Source organism: Pleurodeles waltl, chromosome 6 (assembly GCF_031143425.1).
Source record: "Pleurodeles waltl isolate 20211129_DDA chromosome 6, aPleWal1.hap1.20221129, whole genome shotgun sequence".
In the NCBI taxonomy this organism is placed as follows: Eukaryota; Metazoa; Chordata; class Amphibia; order Caudata; family Salamandridae; genus Pleurodeles; species Pleurodeles waltl.
In genome coordinates, this window is record NC_090445.1 from 994,948,744 (window position 1) to 994,970,915 (window position 22,172).

The following is a 22,172-nucleotide window of genomic DNA, read 5'->3' on the forward strand; positions in this document are numbered from 1 at the left end:
ACATGAAATCATTCGTGCATTCTCCTCCCTGACAAACTATATGGCGGAGAAACTACAGCCTCGACGAGCTAATAAAGTCCATGGCCCAAGATGGTTTAACCACGCATGTACCTCATCTTTGAGCAAGTTAAAAAAAACAATCAATGCATCTCCCAAAGATCTACAAGCAATTAAGATCGCCAAGAAAAACTATAAAGAAGTTCTTGCCAAAAGGAAAGTTGAACTAAGTGAATCTGCGTGGGAGGAACTGATGGCTGCAAGCAAGCTTAAAGATACAACTGCATTCTGGCGGGTGGTCAACTCTTCACTATTGAGCGATAACTGTGAGACGCATATGGACACTGTCATTCCAGCCAAGACCTGGGTGGACTATTTTAAAAAAACTTTCGCCATAGAGACAAATACCCAATCAGAAATGCTAAATTGTCTAAAACCTGCAGGAAATGATCAGCTAAGTTTGGCTTTTAGTAACCGTATAAGTGTGGATGATGTTAAACAGGCAATCCAAGATAGTCCATCTGAGAAAGCCCCGGGTCCAGACAGAATTCCTGCTGACTTACATCAAGCACTTCCAGACTTCTGGGGCCCACTGCTAACCAATGTCATGAGATCGGCTGTGGTGGGCCCTTTAGTAGACTCTTGGAAAGAAACAATCATTGTCCCGATTTTTAAGAAGGGAGATAGGGCAGACCCTCTGTGCTATCGCCCAATCTCTTTGTTGGACAGTTCAGTCAAAATTTTGGGCCGAGTAATTTTAAATAAGTTAGAAGAATGGGCGAATGATACTCACTCCCTCTCAGAGGTACAATTTGGCTTCCGCCCAGGGGTGAGCACAGTCGAACAAACTCTTAATTTGACACTTATAGTCCAGAAATATACTAAAGCCAAAAGGGGCTGTATACACTTAGCATTTATGGACCTCTCCTCTGCCTTTGATACAGTCAGCAGGGAGAAATTGTGGAAGGTAATGCTAGATATGGGCGTGGATAATCACATAGTTATATTACTCAGTAAACTTCATGCCTGCACAGAGGCTCGGGTCCGTTACTCTCGGGAAGGAGGCCTAACAGAGAAATTCCCCTCACAAAAAGGGGTCAGACAGGGTTGTGTTCTTGCCCCTTTCCTCTTTCTCTTATATATAAATGGGCTGGAGAAATTTCTATGCGAATTAGGGAAAGACTCTGCAGTTATTAATAACTCTCCAATCCCTGTACTTTTATATGCAGATGATGTATTATTAATTTCAAGGACAGCGAATGGCCTCCAGAATTGATTGAATGCTTTTAATACCTTTATGAGGAATCTTGGTCTTAAAATTAACAGAACCAAGTCATTTGTTATGAAGTGTGGTCCTAAATTAGCAAAAACAAAAGAATTTACTTTAAATGGGCATGAGATACTTAAGGTCCTACATTTTACGTATCTGGGGGTCCCTATTGATGTAGATTTTAACTGGAAGTTTTTAGTTACTACACGCTCAATACAATTCCAAAAAGCCATTGAAGCAGTTTTTAGATTTGCAAGAAGACTTCGACATAAACCTGTTAAGGAAATGATGACTGTCTTCACTTCTAAATGCCTCTCCGTCGCGACATTTGGAGCTGGGGTCTGGGGGCTTGCAGAATGTACAGGGCTCCAGATTATAGAAAATACATTTCTAAGAAGGTTACTATCAGTCCCCCAATCTACACCTTCAAAGTTCTGCCACAAAGAAGTAGGTTTAAGATATATATCTAGCTATATAAAACTTCAACCTCTTATAATGTGGATAAAAATCTGGACTAAGCCTGAAACGCTTCTATGTAGAAAGGTGATACAGGACTGTCTCCTTCTGTCACGATCTCTAGATATACCCTGGCTCAGATATGTTTATCTTTCTCTCCTATCATTAGGATTAGGAGATTTTTTCCTTAAACCAGATACTTTAACAAGACAGGACATTAAGAAGGTTAAAGACATATTCTGGCAGAAAAATCAGTATATGGACCCAGCCTCTAGTCTAATGAGTCAACGGACGAGCTATGAGACACAACAACCTCAACCTAAGTTGTACTTGACCATCATTAATCATGAGCGACAAAGGTTTTTACTCACAAGATTACGCCTAAACACCTTACATTATCTGGTAGCATTCCCAGTTGCTGGAACCTGGTTTAAGATCCTCCATCCCTGTTGCTGCGATGGAAAGACATCTCAAAGCACATTACACTTTATGCTTTTCTGCACTTTATATACTGTTCCAAGAAAAAGGTTTTTACGTCCGCTATTTCAGTCTAACAGTATCAGAACTAGCCAACTTGCTTACTCCCACTTACATGATTTGGGAAACATGGACATAATTCAGGCTGTGCTAAATTTTATACATGCTGCTTTTGGTGTTCGGAAAATGTATTTACAATGCTTTTAGAAATGTTTATGAATGTGAAATTCTGTATGTTATTTATTTATTTTATGTCTTTTATGGTCTTTTTGCACTGAATAAAGAATAATAATGAAAATAAAGAAGATCAATTTTCATCCTCAAATACAACTTGAAATATGTTAGTGCACTGTAGATTTTGAAGAATACATTGCAAAACTACTTTAAACAAAAGACATACTTATAGAGAAATGTGAATGGTTCTAATATTGTGACATACTCACAGAGATCTTTGTGCAACGCAATAAAATGTGAGTCCACAAGTAGTAGCATTTACAAGGACATAATCTAATGTCTATCCCTGAAAATCAGGAATGGGATTTCCTGACACTGAAATTCGACATTATGGTGGGTTTTCTTTGGGCAACAATATGCATGTAGAAGAGGGTTTGTGAGTACTCTGAGATGGGTCCTAGATTAGCTTGATGAACACCCATAAACTCACTAGTTTATTACTGTTTAAAACGGTTTTAAGGAGTCTCCAACCTTAAAAAAAAAAAATCACGTTTACTCCTTTAAAGGGCAGTAGTAAATCTGTTGTTGGACAAGAATTGGGAAGGAACAATCACAAACAGGTCTCAATAGAGAAAAACACTTTCCGATGAAGAAGAAACGTATACAGAACTCATAATACATGCACTTTGTATTCAGTTTCACCATGCCCCTGTACTTTTCAGTGCGGTAAATGAATGCACATGTAAATACTTCTGGGAATGTGCAGCTGTGACGGATTCCTAAGAGTGCTCCTGGACTTCTTTATTCACTAAAGTTCATAAATTTACTAAACCATAGCATAAACCTATGTGCATAGATTTCTTACTTTTAGCGAGAGAGTTTAGTTCATCGGGTTTACTGGTATACAATGACTTGAGAAAAGCTAATGAATGAAAATACAAGTATGGATGTAATAAAAGGGTGCAGACAGATGGAAGACTTTTTCAGTGACGCTAATGAGGGCTAAAATTCAAACAAAATTTAAGCTGGCATGGGAATTACACAGAAGAATCACCAATATGGATAAATGACTTTCATCCAAGGTGCCATGCCCCCTGTTCTGCACTCCATTGCTCTCCAGCTAAGTTTACATTTAACAAATACCAATGAATATTCACATACAAATAGAAACTATGTAGGGAGTATTACGTATATGTATATTGTTAGATAGAAAGTTGTATTTGTTAAAAAGGGCTGCATTATCATTATCACATATATATATATATATATATATATATATATATATATATATTTAGAGTTCAAAGTTCATGGCTGAACATTTTCTAGAGGTTTTCAAGCAATAGAACGACTCTTATCTTCCCTTCTGCTTACCCTCAAAACGTACCGATATACCGAAAAGACATACCTGCCACAATGTCCATTTTGGTATGTGCACAAGACCCTTCACCTTGACCGTGTAATTTATTTTGTCTCTCAAGCATGCAAAATTACTGGTCAAAATTAAACATGTCATATCTGATTCTTTTGATAACTGCTATATATAACATTGACCAAATCGTGCTCCAGGAATCTTCAAATGTGTGGTGGCACATGGATGGTACAATCTAACATCTGAAGGGCACGCACCCTATCATCTGCAGTGAACCCATTGGCGTTTCAGAGCTCTCAGTCTCAAGTAATCAACAAAACATCATGATTTCTCCATTGTGAAGACACAGACATGGGGCCTTACTTAGAGACTGCCAGACAGGATATTCTGACACAAACATTGCAGGTGTTTTGTCTGCCATGTTAGTGCATTGTAACCTATAGCACTTTTATTATATGGACAGGACATCTGCCACTTTTTAACTGAGTACCCAATCTGCCAAACTGTAAATAAGGTCCAAAGTCATCTAAAGAAAACATGGATTAAAGTTTTGGCAGGAAAATATTCACATGTAAAACAAGAGCTATAAATGTATATTTTTTTTATAAAGTTGCATGCATTCCTGGTGTTTTTTAAAATAACTATTATGCACCACTTTTAAAAGTAGGAGTACAAGCTATAACTCCAGGGCATGGGTGGTATGTCCTTGGTATCTGTCAAAACATATGTTTTATCAAGACTGTAGATGAACATCATGTTTGACCTTTTGCACTGCTAGCAAGGTCGTGTTTGCCTACATGTGCAACAAGGAAAACCTTTTATGTGAAGCAATTAGTACTTGGCAGGGAAGGCACTGTGGATGCCTTGAAGTCTCTTTACCTTGTGCTTCAACAGATTTCACCACCAGAGAGTTATTTCTGTCGGTCAGAAAAGTTGAATTTATGAGGACATCGAAAGGAAAAGAGCCCTACCTACCTCTTTTGATACTAAAGAAAAAATCCACGACAGTTGTTTGATAGATCTGTAGCTACGTTCCTAAGGGCTTCAGTGTAAAAATGAAAGAGGTTTTACGATGTTTTTATGCTGTGTTCGAAGTTTCAGCCGTCGAGGGGAACATAAAGAACCTGTACATTAATTATTGGCTTCTCAGTATGTGCCTTTTGCTTTTTTACTGCCGTTTATTTTTTTTTCTGCACAGCTCTCTCTCTACCCTTTCGAACTTCCAGTTATGAACTGGCATAAAAAAGTAGCCGAAATTCAAACAAGAATCATACTGAATGCAATAGCTTTCCGCATTATCCACATCTTTTCACTATTCTATACCTTAATTCCAGTACTGCAAGGGGAGAGGTGCGCCAGCTATTCTGATTGGCTCCAAAGGGACCAATCCAGGTTGTTCAAAAACGCCTGCAACCCTGACGTCCATCTTTCAGGTCATCAAATTGTGTCTCCGTTTTTACTTGATTCTGATTAGCAGCCACGTTTTGATTTTCTACTGCTACAGTACATCTGTAACACATCAGCATAACTCGTAATGTCGACATTTGGATCACAATACTACATACACTGATGTCTTTCATGTAGCAACTCACATCATATGTAAATAAATACAGGTTTGGCTAAACTACCACGGAAAGAAAGCAACATAATGTAAAATAAATGGTGAATAATATGATGAAATAGGTTAGTGTTTCAGTTTTGAGAGGTTGAGAAGGTTTGTTGTTACCCGAAAGATCGATTCAACATGACTAATGTGAGAATTTTGACAGGTGACCAACTGGAACAAAGTGAGAAGAATGGAAAGAAAGTGACATAAAGTGCGACCATGCTATTGAAATATTGGAACTTAAACGTGCCTATTGATCTATTCCTTATAGCTGAGAATCACTTAAAATCGTGCCCCTATAATCATGCAGCCATATTCTTAATTGGCTCACAATGAAACTCCCCAATGCAAACTAAAAACCAACATGTATAGGAAAGTTTCACATACTGCTATTAACAAATGTATGTGAAATTGACATAACATTTATTTTTCATCAACTGTGACCTGAAAAGTTACGAAACCTCATAGAACAATTTCTGTATTTAGCTATGAAACCAACTATGCACAATAGGTATAATAGGAATTCTACATTAAGAAGTATTTTATAACTGACCTATTTCAGATTATATTTTTTTATTTTCGTATTTATTTTGTAATTTTATGTACCAAGGTCCAGACAACCGGATTAAAGCCCTGTACTAAGAAAAGTACATTTAACAGTAATAGGTATTGCATCCTCCCCAGTCCGGGAGTATGCACAAGAACACACCACATATGGAGCTTGTAAGAAACGTTCCAAAGTCTTAAACTACCTTATTGTTACATATAAGTCACCCCTAAGGTGTGCCCTATGTGCCCCTAGGGCTGGGTGCCATGTAACTATAAGCAGGGACCTTATAAAAATAGTTGTATAAGCCCTGGTGAGGTAAAAACAGCCAAATTCGTTTTTCCCTCATTCTAGTGAATGGCCGTCATAAGACTAGAATGGGGAGACTTTATTTTAATTTTTAAAGTCCCCTTAAATGATGGATACCAATTGTTTAGTATCAAAATAATTGTTATAATAAATCCCACAACTTCCAGTTGTTGGATTTAATATAACTTGTTCAGGTAAAGAGTTTTAAACTTTACCTGAAATGTTGCCAATTTCAGCCCTGCATTGTTTTTGCTGCTGTGCTCTGATTGGCCAGCCTCTAGCAGCCTGGCCAGGCTGCCTTGATGAGGTGTGAAGTGCCCTGGCTTCACACAAAGGAATGTGCCTGTGGGAGGGAATCTCCCCTCAGCAGATGGTGAGGCAGGAAGGGGGAGGGCTGCCAAACTGGTCTTCAAAGGCAGAGAAGGACATTTGGAGCAACAAGCAACACCCCCACATCCTGCAACCTCAGACAACTAGGTGCCCCCTTGATTAGATTAGGAGAGGGCAGGAGAGGGGTGTATTTATGATTATTAGCCACACCAGTGGGTGGGCTCAGCCAGATGTAACCTCCAAAATTCAGATACAGCCATGATGGATTTTTGGAGAATGTTGCCTCCTGGGATTGATTTTTGCCACACTTCCCAGGAAGTGGTCATCACAGGGGGAAGGACCCTGCACCTGATTGGACACCCAGGACCCCCCTGCTTTTCCCCCAGGAGCAAGGATAGAACTGGCAGGCCTGCACCCACACCTCAGATCCCCATCAGATTCCAACAAGGAAGAACCAAAGGAGAAGAAGGACTGCCCTGCTGGACCCCTGGCCTGCACCTGGAACCTGCACTCAGAAGGACTGCACCAGCTGCATACCTGGGCTTCATCACAAGAAGGACTTTGCCTGGCTTCAACTGGTTCAAGGAGGGACTCCCTGTTTGCTACAGTTGAAAAATTGCTAACCAGAGTCCCCTGCACCAACTCCTGAAGAAATCAACCAGCTGGCCACTGCCCAGTGGCCAAAAAGGAGTTTGCGCCAGGTGCATTCTGGGAGTCGTAGTACACACCCCCAAGGACCATCTCAGAACTTCTGGACCCCTGGGATGAGCTGTGGACCTCAAAAGAACCTTAAAAGGACATCTGGGAGAAGCCCCAGAAGTTTGGAGAAGTTTGGAGAACTTTTGAAAAAAAGCTCCATAGAGGGACCGACCCGCCGCGGCAACTCTAGCCGGCTTGCCTCAACTGCGACCCGGCCTGATTTGCTTGTTCGTCCCGGTAAAGAAAATCTCCAAAAAAGAGACTAAGTCCGAAGGTAAAAAGTTGACCGGGACCTCCCAGCCAACATATCCGAGGAGGGCTCCAGGAAAGTCAGATCAAGATCCAGGTTTACCCCGGTCGAAGGATTTTCACCTCAAAAAAACTACTAAGTCCGAAGGTAAAAATCTCCACGAGGATTCCCGCGACGCGTATCCGGAGAAGGGCTCCAGGAGGTCGGATTGGACTGGCAGGTTCGTCCCGCTGAAGAAAATCTTCGAAAAAGAGACTAAGGGGGTCATTACAACCTCGGCGGTCTGCCTGGCAGACCGCCGAGGTTGCGGGCGCCAGAATACCGCCATTGCTGGCGGTATGGCTGGCTCCCTATTTTAACATTTCCGCTCGGCCAGCGGACGGTAACAGAGTTACCGTCCGCTGGCCCAGCGGAAAAGTCACATCAACATTGCCGCCGGCTCGTAATTGAGCCAGCGACAATGCTGATGTGCAGCGGGTGCAGTAGCACCCGTCGCGCATTTCACTGCCCGAAATTCGGGCAGTGAAATGCGTGACGGGGCTCTGTCTGGGGGCCCCTGCACTGACCATGCCAAGTGCATGGGCAGTGCAGGGGCCCCCAGGGGCCCCCTGAGTCCCCCTACTGCCAGCCTCTTCCTGGCGGTGCAAACCGCCAGAAACAGGCTGGCGGTAGGGGAGTCATAATCCCCAGGGCAGCGCTGCTTGCAGCGCTGCCCTGGTGGATTATCACCGCCGGGGCTAAAATGGAGGTATACAGCCGGCCCCGGCGGTGCGACCGTGGCGCCACTGCCGCGGTCCAAATACGCCGTGAGGCACCGCCAGCCTGTTGGCGGTGCTCCCGTTGTTTTGGCCCTGGCAGTCTTTGACTGCCAGGGTCATAATGACCCCCTAAGTGTGAAGGTAAACTTTTAACCGAGGCCTCCCGCGGTCTGTAGCCGAGCAGGGCTCCATCGCGGTCGGCCTGAAACTTTGACTTTGCCCCGGTCGAGGTGCAACCAGATGACCCGAATGGCGCTTTTTGTTTCTAGGCGCTAAAAAAACAATAATTCTTTAAAAATTCATATCTCCGGTTCCCCTTATCCGATTTTATTCGTTTTTGTGTCATTTTAAAGATAAAAATATAATCTATGTTTATAAATTGGTGTTTGATTTTTAAACTGTTTCCTGTGTTTTATTTAATTACGGTTTTGTGATATTTGAATGCTTTACACTCTGTCTCCTAAGTTAAGCCTTGACGCTCGTTGCCAAGCTACCAAGGGTTGAGCTGGGTTTAATTTACTGAGACCTAACTGGACCTAAGTGGAGGTTAGTGGCCTATTGCTAAGTGTAGGTACCTACCTGCCCTTACCAATAACCCATTTTCCAACAACATAATTTGTTCACTGAGTCCGCCCAGGACGCAGTGTCCTAGTGCCTACAGTCCCAAGACAATACATCTCCCTCCTTGTTAAATACAAATCATAAACAATAGCAGCATTATAGGTCTTCGATCGTCGAGGTACTCGCACAGTTCGGCTAGACCGAAGTGATATACAGTAGTCAGACTATATCCAACTGGACACCATGGGAACAGGATCTAATGACTGATCTGGGCTTTCAGATGGAACAACCCCATGTGGGGATATAGGGACCGAAGATAGGTGATAAAGATGTCTCAAAATGTAACAAGTCCCTTGTGATGGAGTTGCCAGGACTTTGCGCCGTTATCATGTGTCCCTTGCACATCACAACTTTTACAGGCTCAAAATCAAATAGAGGATCAGTCTTTTGCTTCCGTTTTGGCTTGACGAGAACCTGGTCGCCTTCATTGAAGGCGATCACCTGAGCTCTCTGTTGATCAGCATATGTCTTCATTTGACGTCTTCATTTTGTGGTGCATTGCGGTTGTTTGGCTCCTACAGCTCTCCCGCATATCAAGGTGACAGCATTCCCTCGGGTGGAAAAGTGAGGAGCTGGCCAATAAGCATGGAGGTCTTGACAAAATGCCTGACTCAGCTAAATTCCTTCCATTGACACGCATTGGATCACTCATTTCAGGGTTCCCATAAAATGTTAAATAACACCATTAGCCTGAGTCCACAAGGGTGAACTTTTCTGGTGATTGATATTGAGTCCAGTCAGAAACTCAATAAACTCCTTGCTAGTGAATTGTGGCCCATTGTCAGACTTGAGAGTGTCTGGTATGCCTCAAACTGCAAAAATGTTGTCCAGTCGCTCAATGACTTTGCCATGGGTTGTGATGACATATCCTCTACCAGAGGAAAACAAGAATGCTTGTCAATGACCTACATTGGATGGTGTCTGTTTGCAAGGGGCCTAAAGAAATCTACACCGCTCTTTCCCATGCATGTGCAGAAAGTTCAGACATGGCTAGTGGATGCTGGGTCAATTTTGGAAAGTGCCAAAAGCATAAATGAAACTCCTTTAACTCCCTCTCAAATCTCTCATCGAAGTGAGGGAACCACACTCAATCTCTCAGGACTCTCTTGGTGGTGACAATGCCACAATGTCCTTCATGAGCAAGTTGAATGATTTGTTATCTCAGACTCTCAGGTATTACCATCCTGGATCCTCTTAGCACAATGTCTTCCTATGTGACAAACAGCTAAACTTGTACATTTTGAAACTTTTGAAATTTAACATAATCTCTCAGGGATTGACCACTCAGTCTCCATGATTATTGTCAAATAATCTTTTTAAAAGCATACATGTCATTATCTGTATTTGTAGCAGCAACAATCTCTTCAATGGATAAAGCTGCTTTACAATAAAGTTGATGTATTCTTAAGCAGTTTTAGATGTTGAGCTGTGCTGCTGTAGTGGTACCCGTGAGAAATAGTCTGCAGGGTTTTGGTTCTTGCCTTGCTCATGCACAGTTGTATAGTTGTACTCTTGTAAATAAAACCCCCATCTCTCAATGAAAGGAGGCATCTTGGCTTTTAGATTCCCAAATATGGCGAGCAGCACTTGGTGGTCTATAACAATTGTGTAGTGCTTTCCATACAGAATCTTTAAAAAGTATCCACAGGCCCACACCACAGCCAGACGCTCCTTTTCCGGATGAGAATAGGCACGTTCAGTGTCAGACACAAACTTCAGCTGGCATATGTCACTATGTGTCTCTGAGCATTTGGATGCCCACTATGTTGAGCAAGGACTGCCCGCAGCCCCAACCAGCTTGCAACAACAGTAACCTCAGATTGCTATTTAGGATCAATATTGGCCACCTCAGTCGCATTTTCATTGGCATGCTTTATTTTTTGAACCTTTGGTCACATTCAGAGGACCAATAAAACTGGACATTTCATTTGGTCAGGTCTCACAATGGGGCACTCACTGTAACAAAGTCAAAAATGTACTTTAAACAATAGCTGGCCATGCCCAAGAAGGACCATAACATTGTGAAATTTTGTGGGGCACTGGTGTCTGACAGTTCTCATACTTTATCTTGGCAACAGTCATCCTCCAACAGAAAATATGTGCCCACAGAACATGAGTTTGGCTTTGTGAAATTCACAGTTCTCTTCATTTACAATGAGACCTGCATTTGTGAGTAATTGACACACTTGTTTGAAAGCCTTATCATGCTCCTTCCGTGTTGTTCCAAACTCCAGAGTATGATCACTTTTATTGAAAGTCTGTGTAACAGGCTGAATTATTCTACGTATAACATCTTGGAATATTTCTGTATTCGATGACACTCCAAAGCTCAACCATTTGTATCTGAACAAACCAGCATGAGTCGAAAAAGTGGTAATATACCTACAGTTTTCTTTCGGGTCGTGTTCATGGTATCTCTTGTTCAAGTCAAGACGGGGGAAGACTTTGGCTCCTTTTACCTGCATGATCATATGTGTAATGTGCAGACCAGAATGTGTTTCTCTCTCGATTGCTTAGTTGGCCTGGCACATATCCACGCAGATGCACACTGAACCTCCCCTGTCCTTTTTTGGCACTACCACTATAATTGACACCCATGGTGTAGGACCAGTAGAATGGTCAATAATATTGTGTTTTAACATCACTTCTAGTTCCTTCTCGCTATTCTGCGGTATAGCTGTGCAACATGCCGTATATCTTTGTTAATGTGAAGTTGCACCTTTATTTTCTTGAGCCTTTCTAGTCCATGAAATAGCAATGGGAACTGACACACAATTACATAATGCATATTTAGGTTGTAATAGATAGTTATCAGTCACATGTCAGCAGCAGTTGCAAAACTAAGCAGTCATGCACTGGATGTTGTACCTTGAAGAACATGGATTGAGGCCTGCACAGACATCTTTTTATGCCACAAGGTTGCTGTGAATAAGCCTTTACTCTGCAACGGTTTTTATGTTTGTATCTGACGCTTTGAGTCATGGTACAGGTGACAAATTGGTATATTGTTAACTGTTATGACATTGATTGATGCGTCACTGTCGATTCCAAGGTTATTTGGCAACCGTTGACGTTATTTTGATTTGGGGACAATGTCCATATGAATTCTTTTGTGTTGTTGACTCACTTGTTTTTGTCATTTGTTTATCTTCTTTGCATGCGCAAGGCCAACGTATGCATGTCGCTTTTTTTTAGATATGATCATTGCACATTCACCCTCTTCACTGTCGCTTACCAGTGACACCTAAGAACTCTTGCAGGATAAACTTTAGGACGATCAACTTTTTTAGTTTCCACCTGTCACAGTTGATGTTGCTTTTTGTCTTTATGACTGTGCCATGAATGCTTCTGGAACCTTTTGGCATCCATTTTCTCAACTCGCTGTGATGCAATTGGTTTCCTTTTTGCTTTGTAAACCATGATGACGTGGTTCTCTTTTCTGCAACCTTTGCACGTCTGTCCGATGGCTGCACATTTGCTTTCATGTCGAAATGAAAATCCACATTGGAAACACAGCGAGGATATTGGCTTATGGGCATCTGCGTGGTGCTTGTGTTTGCTCCTAATGATTAATGCAGATTCACTGTTTGCTGTTCCTACTTCCATGTTGGCGGCCTGTGGATCCACTTGTTCCTCAGCTCTTGCAGTCATTAGTACTTATTCTAAGTTGAACGTCTCTCTCAACATGCATCTTCTGAACGAGTCTGACAAACAACCATCAATGACTCGGAGGCACATAGTTTCCTTATCATCATACAATTCACTAACTAAACTTAACAGTGTTTGAAAAGCATATCATGTTTTACACCAAACACATCCATTGTTTCACAAACTTGTTGCCTAGCTTGATTGAAAATGTACCTTCTAAAGTCTACATTTAGAATTGGATTGAACTTGGCTCCTAATGCTTCTTTCATCTGTCGGTACGACATTGTCTCAGTCTGTAAGATTTTGATTATGGACTCCATCACCAGCAAAATTCATTAGGTATTTAATGATTATCCTGTTACTTACTTCTTTCAGAGCATCTATAAAGTCATCAAAAGTCTCAATCCATGTGGTCCACCTGGCACCAATATTCTGCTTTTTTGCAGTATCGAATGGGCTCAGTGGAGGAATTTAGAATAACGGCTGCTGTGTACTTTGCACCTCTTCCTGCTGCCATTGAGAGTGTGTGTTCTTCAGACTGTGGTCACTGTGCACTTACATCTGCGCATTCTGGAAGTACTGTCTTTGTATTTGAGCTTGGGCCATTCAGCTTGCTCAACTGTCATGTGGTTCCTTCTTCTGTTTCTTGCATGATATGGTCGTTTCTTTCATCTTTTATTTCATGTGAGTCGTTTCTTTGTGCTGTTTCAGCAGCTATCATCATTCTTTATCCAAACTGTGACTTTGATAATTGTGGGCCGTGTGTTTGAGTCACTTCGCTTGGACAAGATTCAAAATGTAATGGATGCCACCAGCTACTTTGCATGAATCGGCCTCTTGAGCAGGTCTCAGCTGTTGCGTCGGATGCTGCAATCATGAAATGTTTTATTTCGATGGTGAGTATATTTCTATTTCTCGTACCTGGTTATCACTGCCTCAAGCAATTTTTTGGTATGACTGATGGCCCAGGGTTTCAGCGGAGCACCTTATTTTCTCAGCCTGGCCAGCAAGTCCTGGTGGGCTTTTCCAATGGCGCTTCTCCACTAGGCCTTTAACTTACTTCTCCACGAGGCCTTGTGCAGGCTGGAGTGGAGCTTGCATTCCACATACGCCGACCCTAGGCTTCTTTGCACTGGCATGGGGCACTTGTGACAAGCACAAGCAGTTTGTCTTATCCTTGCAAACCCTCAGGGAGAGCAGTCTTGTTTTTCTGGGGCACATGTCCCCTACTCATTGCCAGTTGTTGCATCCTCTTTGGCCCAAGAGCATGAAAAAGAACATGCCATGCACAGAGCTTGTAGCTAAAGTCTTAATTCAACAGCATACAATGTTCAAACTAAAACTTATCATCTCATAACCATTAATAACCACACCCTAACACCTCCCAACTGATTATGTAATTCATTCATGGAGTCTACCCAGAATGCATGGCTTGGCTCACAGTCCCATGAAACTACCATAAACCAGGAGCAGTTTACATAGTAACAGTAAAATAAGAGAAGGGGATTCTGAATCTAGAATTTCTCATTTGCTAATCACCTTTGTATCCTTACAACTCCAGATTGTGAGTGTTGATGTATTTCAGGAGACAGATAAACATTGCTTATAGAAAAATCTTTCACCAGTTACTATTTGAATGAAATGTCATCATATTCGGTGCTAAACCGGCATTGATCCCATGGTCTCGCCCAGCTTGAAATTCAAGGTGAGATGGTTTATTATCGAGAATTTGTATTTAACATGTTTTCGGTATGGAGTTAAACCGGTGAATAGAAGTTGCCAGTCCTCTGTAAGATGTTGAATCTTGATGATCAAATCTTCCAGCAAAAAAAGAACTGCCTTGCTGCATCAGTAGTGTCATTTACTTGTAAATGCGCTTCTAATTAAATTGATTGCACCCACGCAGCTAATCACTTCACTTCATTAGTGTTATTCCACAATGATTATTTGTTTACCGTCTAGTAATTCATTTGTGGCTTAAAAATAGAAATAATACATTACAAGCAGCACAGTATTTCGAAATATCGCACACTCTCTCTATCAAGAAATGTTTGTCTATTGAATGAAGATTGGTATATCGGTTAGGGCCAGTTCTCGAAACATATCTGAGCAAATTGAAAAGAGAGCGCTTGGCACATGTCTGAATTCAACGATTGAGTTGGCGCTAGGTTAAAATGAGCTCCGTGTTGCCAACCAAGACTGCCTGTAGGCAGTGGGCCTCATTACAACTACCCATTATGTGGTATGTAGATGCCATGGGACCAGACCTCTGATTTAGGCTGGTATCCCCACACCAAAAAATGAATATCAAACGTTCTCTGGAAAGGGGAATAATATGCAAACCCGAGAATAACAGGTGATTTTTCGCATTTTGTTCCTCCTTTGGGCCCAATAAAGCACACTTTCGTGCCAACATTTAGCATCTTCATTGAGCTTAGAGTAAATGACAGAAGTGTACCGCTGCCGATGGAGCCTGGGTATTGCCTCCAGGGCTGGACAATGCTAGGGGAGCATTATCTGCTCCTCCGCAGTGCAAAAGGATGAAAACAGAGGCCACACTGTGCCTCTGCCCACAGCACCTGCCTGTGGTGAAGTGAGTATGGGAGTCTTGCATCCAGAAACATTGGGTTTCAATAGTTTGCTTAAAGAGGTATCCCGGTGTGCACTTTAACCTAGAGGTGATCCTGAAAGTCCGGCAATAGTAGAACAAGAATTTTATTTTATTCTGGAAGTTCCTAACCATTCTTTTCTCAAGTCTGATCCCTCAGGCTCAAACGGGAAGGCATGGCACATCATGGGTACAAATGAAACGTATTTATTGTATTTATTTATAGATATCACAATACACATACAGTTATCTCTCTGAACAAGATGGCCTAAAGCAATCTCAATTTACAGAATGTTTTGGTGTAGACACCATTGGGGGGGGAGGGTCACTAAACAGTTTGAGTTCAAATACTGAATAAAACCTTTTATCACATGCTTGAACTCTAAATGGGTTGGCTTTTGGTAAGTCTCCTCTTTGATAGTCATTTTAGGCCCACCCACAGAATTACGTCATCAGAATCCTATGGGTGCCCTAGGCCCATGTCCTAGGCTCATGGCCTCATATCTCATGGAACACAATGGGCCTGATTCTAACTTTGGAGGACGGTGTTAAACCGTCCCAAAAGTGGCGGATATACCACCTACCGTATTACGAGTCCATTATATCCTATGGAACTCGTAATACGGTAGGTGGTATATCCGCCACTTTTGGGACGGTTTAACACCGTCCTCCAAAGTTAGAATCAGGCCCAATGTGTATTGATCAAATACAATGTACGCATCCTACAGTTTCATGCAAGGAGGCATGGGCTGTGCCAGGCCATACAAGACCTGAACTACCTTTCCGGCCACCCCCTACTTCCAATGAGCAAACTGCTGATCATAAAAATGTAAAAGAGAATTCATAAATCTGCCCCTTAGTGTGTCCCACACAGTTTTTTTGGCCTAAAGGTGAAGGGTCTTAAAAGGAAATACTTTAAATCAGATAGACAATCACTGCAATTCAAATACTTCCTGGACAAACAGCATGCACAAAAGTGAGACTGAATCATAAGCATGACATAAAAACAAACTACATGCACTTGAGGCTGGATCTTATGCGTGCTGTTTATCGAGGATGTACAACTGGATGTCACGAATCCAATGTATGTTGTAGGGATTAGGTGTACATGTAGATGGTGAGATGGGTTCATTCTGTTTGATGTGGCTACACAAATTGAATAGTCAATATTTTATACAATAGGATTGAATTTCTGGGCATAGGCTGTAATGTATGCAGACAACTGAGGTCAATACACAGTAGCTTACGCCTGGTTCAGGAATATGGATAAAAGTATTGCCGCTGCAGAATGGGCTTAATCCATTTTGAAGGGTTAAGTTGAGCAATGGATCAGATTTAAAACTTGGTGTACAACCAGCAAGACCCTCAAGAAAATATAAAGGTATAACGTAGCTCCACACATTGACCTTATTCTACACCCTAAAATGAACCTAATGAAACCTCCTTTGAAAGAATTTCAAAAGGGATCATATCATGTTACCTCAATTTAAGATGAATGGTGCAGAATAAACCAGGGCGGTAAGGGAGCATTTATTTGGAATAGATTAGACCCCCACTGCGGACCATTAGACAGCCTCTCCTCCTTCAAGAAGATTTTTCTATTTAAGTAAACATTTTGCTAATCCAGCTCTCAGCAGGCTATTCTCTCCATTCTAAGACAGGGCTAAGCTTACCCTTCCAAAAGCAGAACTGTCCTAGACCTGACAATAACAGCACTCACTTGTGATGCAACATAATCATCAACCTGCAACCCAGAGAGGTAGATGTCAATTTGCATCAGTCTGAGTAATCCCCTGTTGGGAAGTGGCTCGAAGGAGGAAGTTGCACACATCATAAAACACTTAATATAAAGTAAACAAATCAATGCATATAAGCACTGCTGCAATTATTTAGTTTAATCCATGAAACAATTGTATCTTTGTATCATCTAATTAGAGATCATTATGCCATTAGGTGTGTCATGCAGAATCCCTAAGTAATGGATGTCTGCACTACCCAATGCTACTTTGAGGTAACTTGACATCCGACCTCCAAGAGAGATTCCCTTCAACTGGGCAAGGAAGCATAAATCAGCCAAGGGAAAATAAACAGAGACAACAGGTCTCTCCAAGAATAAGTGCACATTTTGACACCCAACACCAGCAAAAGACAAACATTAGAGAACACTAAATCAACTAAGCTTATATTAGAGTACAAGCCAATCAATACTTACAGCCTCAACACAGGCAGCCCTCCCTTTTACAGAATATAAGGGATCCAAGCCAGCCAAAGCCTGGCACGGTGAGAAAGCGCAAACACCATCCTTCAATCTCCAGTAAAGAGCCTAGGACCAAGAAAGCCTCCATGCGTTACAGTCTATGTTAATCCTTAGGGAAGTCTCACACCATAAAACCATGGTATCCCAAGGAAGTAGGGTTTTGGTTAAGTAGGTGAGTTTGCAGGCATGAATTTGAGACCTGGTCCAGATCACAGAATAACCTCAGCTAACCAAATTATCTATTTGTTCATACTTTTTCTGCACAAACATTTTGCCAGAGTGTGACTGTCCAGACACACATTCCAAAAAGACCTATAATACATTCTCAACTCTCAATGCATATGCATTCCACACATATAAATGGAGAAACATAGACATTTTAAAGGGAACAATCCACGGAACATCAAAAAAACCTTGACAGAAAGCAGAGACCTAAAGCCATGTAGGGTCTGATATGACAAAGTGCTTGCTCAAGATGACATTTATGTTCTAGGCATGTCTCTTCTAGGAACACTACAACTGATTCTAAAGAGCTTATTTTCGCCTTCTTCTTTCTAAATTATCTTGAATCATACCCCTGGGCTTCTCCCGTTGTTCAGTTATCCGTTGCTTACTTGCTAGGTTTACAATATATACCTATCTCCACATAGCTAACTAGATACATATTTTTTTAATTCCTTGGCAAATTAATTAATTAAAGATATTATAATTAGAGGTGTGTAAAGTTTGTGTAATTTACTTTCATATAAATTTCAGCAATATTACGTGAAATTGTGCATAATTATGTGAGGTGCAAAAACATAATTTATTCCAATATTTTAACAAGATATCTGCCCTAATATCAATTGTGACAGGAGAACGAATCTCACACTAAAAAGACAGTGCAAAACAAACATGTTCTGTTGTTCCCATGGGTTTGTAGTAAATATTTTACAGCAGATTGCACATTTGCAGCAACTTTGCACCATGAATGGTACATAATACGCAAAGTGGCAAATGGGGTAATGTGGGGGATTTCACACAACAAATGTAATGCAAAATTCCTGAAGGTATGCAAGCGTAATTAAAATTTTGCCCATAGTAGAATATACAACAGCATATAAAATATGCCAACAACTGACAGAGAGGGCGAGATGAAACATCAGTCACTAGTATAAGAGACAAACAGAATGCATATTAGTCTAGACAACCCTCCCGCCCCACTCCCACCACCATCTCTTAAACAGTTTTGAAAAAAAACTACAAAGACTGCAATAGGATGCATAAGATGGCTAGCTACCCTATTTTTGGTATTCATTACATTCAAATCCACTAAAAAGAAAAGATTTTAATTTCACAGCTCTAGCTGTTGGGCTTTGGTTCAGGAGATTAAACATCCTGAAATCCAGTAAAACAAGAAGCTACACATGGGCCTCCCCCTTTCTAAAAGCAAACATCGATCTTTTTTCAGGCATGCATCTTATGTTCAGAAAACATCAATATTTTAGCAAGTAATCTTCCAAAAGAAATTGGAAACCTTTCCAGGCTTGCTAATTAGTTGTCACGCTAGTGCTTTCTCACAGTGAAATGCCAAAAACGAAATATGTAGATGCCTTGCTTCCAATATGTAAACAACTAAATATTGATGAGCTCCAGTATATTACTCCTACAGTGTTATTATTTATGTATGAATTGTCGTCCACGTTCTTGGCGAGCAAGGGTTGTCTACAGAAGATGTTACACTCCAGCACCACACCACATGCATAGGACACAATGGATACAGTCAGCGACCAACCATAGTCGCCCTTCTGGGATTTCCAATACAGACTGGCTGAAGCAAGACATGGAGAAAGAAGGAGGGCATTAGGAGTTGTAGTTTAAAGGAAGCATGGGCAAAGCAAGAAGGGTAGAGAGATTAGATAATATTTAGCAGTCAGTCACTGTATAGTATGCTTGAAAGGTATGCTTGGTGTGTAATGTTTTAAGTGTAAGACATGTTTAAACTACTTAAAATGGCTATTGGAATGAGAGGCAGAAAAGTGGGTGTCCAATCAAGAAAGGGAAAACAAGGATGTGGAGCCTGATATTTGCAGAGCAAGGGGAAATATTTAGTCATCTTTTACCTCAATGGATGCAGCCGCATTTTATGAGATAGGAAGACTTTTAAATGTCAACATTTAATAGACAGGCTTACAAGTCTAAGTGTGACAGATTGTGTTTACTAGCAGATAGATGCGACGATAAAGCAAAACTAAAATAGGGGGACAACAAATGATTGACAGGAGGCTACTCAGTTCCTTCTGAGAAATAGTTTCCAAACATCCAGACCAATCTGTCCTACTTAGTGTCAGAGTAGAAAATAAAATTCCAAAGTAAGGGTACTTTTTGACTGGCTTTCATATGTGGGAACTGCGGGTTTTCTCAGACGTCACCTGCCTGTAGATGGGACCTCAAAGTTAAGATAATTAACTAGGAAGACAAGTAGAAGACTGAGGGACGAATATCTAGGGATACAAGTGGATGCTCATCTTGCAGTACCATTATTTTTTTAGCTTCCCCGTTGTGTGGTTAAACAGTTTCATGGAGCAGAATAGTACATTTGGGAAAATAATTGTCTATGTTCTATTTTTCGTGAATACCGTTGAAATTTTGCATGCTGAATGAAGGAATTAATATTTTATAAAGCGCACGTGTCCAAAGGCACTTTTGTGCTAGTGAGACGGATTAAACATTGGACTACAATAAACTTAAATGGGACTGAGGCATACTAGGTTATCACTGGAAACTAGGAATGTCTAAACAGCCATAGTTTAAGGGATTTGCTCATGAACAGAAAATAATGCCAATGTTTCATATTATCCTGAAAGACCAATAATACTATCATTAATAATTAATCACAGACTACAAAATGTTGGTTTTTCATGTGAGTTATGGCTTCTATGGAGGCAATACACTGGGAAATAGGGCTGCACAGAAGGAGACCTGATAAACATTTTGAAAAGCAAAAAGGAGTTCCCATGCAGTGTAGATTTTGAATCCCTCTGTTACGTTATAGTTGTAAAAAAGTATATTTATAGAATGAAGTAGGCAAGCCCAGGAGCAGCAAGCACACTAGGAGACAAAGGCCCTCATTCTGACCTTGGCGGGCGGCGGAGGCCGCCTGCCAAAGTCCCGCCGTCAGATTACCGTTCCGCGGTCGAAAGACCGCGGCGGTAATTCTGACTTTCCCGCTGGGCTGGCGGGCGGTCGCCTTCAGACCGCCCGCCAGCCCAGCGGTAAAGAGGCTTCCACGATGAAGCCGGCTCGGAATCGAGCCGGCGGAGTGGAAGCTGTGCGACGGGTGCAGTTGCACCCGTCGCGTATTTCACTGTCTGCGCAGCAGACAGTGAAATACATGTAGGGGCCCTCTTACGGGGGCCCCTGCAATGCCCATGCCAGTGGCATGGGCACTGCAGGGGCCCCCAGGGGCCCCGCGACCCCCCCTACCGCCATCCGGATCCGCCGGGATCTGGATGGCGGTAGGGGGGGTCGGAATCCCCGCGGCGGTGCAGCAAGCTGCGCCGCCGCGGAGGATTCAATGGGGCGGCGGTACACTGGCAGGACCCCGCCAGTGGTGCCGGTCCGACCGCGGCTTTACCGCCGCGGTCGGAATCCCCATTGGAGCACCGCCGGCCTGTCGGCGGTGCTCCCGCGGTCCTCCGCCCTGGCGGTCAAAGACCGCCAGGGTCAGAATGACCACCAAAATCTGTTGTGTACGTATCCCCTTTACTTCTGTGTTAAACGTAGCACAGCCATTGAGGGAGACTCTACGAGGAATCAATGAAGTCTGGTACGAGGGCCTGCAAAACATATCTTACATCTTTAAGTTGAAACAATATATGTTTAAAGGTGGTGTCCAGGTTGTAGCTTTGCAGGTGTCCATGATAAGAATAACTCAAATTCCATTATTGTGGCCCAACAGATTGAGCTCTACTCTACTGATAGGCTTCTCTGAAAGCAGATACAAATCTTTGCAGACCACCACCTAAGTGGCGAAATATGTTTCACATAAAGTTTTAATCTGCGATACTTCAAAGTTGAGGCATGCTGAGTTGATCCCTAGCAGTGAAATGCCACACTGTTTGAGGGTGATTCTTGGAAGACCCTTGTGGGCATCCTGAAGGGCATTTCTTCTTTTCCACGGTCTTTAATGCTTGGATACATGCACATCTACTTTGTAAGCAGTGGAAGTGACATATCAATTTAGATTCCACTTAATTTGTGAACATGAGTGTCTTTCTCTTCCATTGAGCTAAGGGCATTTCTTTGTAATTTCCATGTCTATTGGTCCCATTCGCAAGAATCGGTCCTTTATAACTGTATGCAGCAGATTTGGGTCAGTACCGATTCTTGATCTGCCTTGAGTATTTATGTTATTGAAAAATCTAGAACCCGAAACTGTCTTACTGTTATAGCTGCAAGCAAAGCTCTCACAAAGAAGAGGACACTTAGCTTCTGCTACAATAAACCCCTCTTAACTGCCCGAGCTTATACTCTTTCCTCAAGCCATATTCTCATAGACCATTCTTACTTGCACAAACCTGAAAGTCATTATTTGCAGAGAGACACAGTTCAAATTCTTCATTGCCATTATTGTCAATGTAGCCAGTTTCAGCTTTAATATACCAGTAATATGTGACCTACAGCGCCCTCCACAAAGCCAAATCACAAACCATCCTTAGTATAAGCAAGACTGAAAAGAATGGTTGCCTACCAACACTTATTGTCCTCCCCCCTTCCTTCATGCAGACTACACCATACACTATGCCCAGGTCATG

General features: G+C 41.9%; 1 protein-coding gene across 2 annotated transcripts in view; it reads right to left on the bottom strand.

Annotated features, from left to right (window-relative positions):
- PRKG1 (protein kinase cGMP-dependent 1) overlaps window positions 1–22,172 on the bottom strand; it is a 1,945,024-nt gene that overhangs the window by 882,840 nt on the left and 1,040,012 nt on the right. The window lies entirely within an intron of this gene.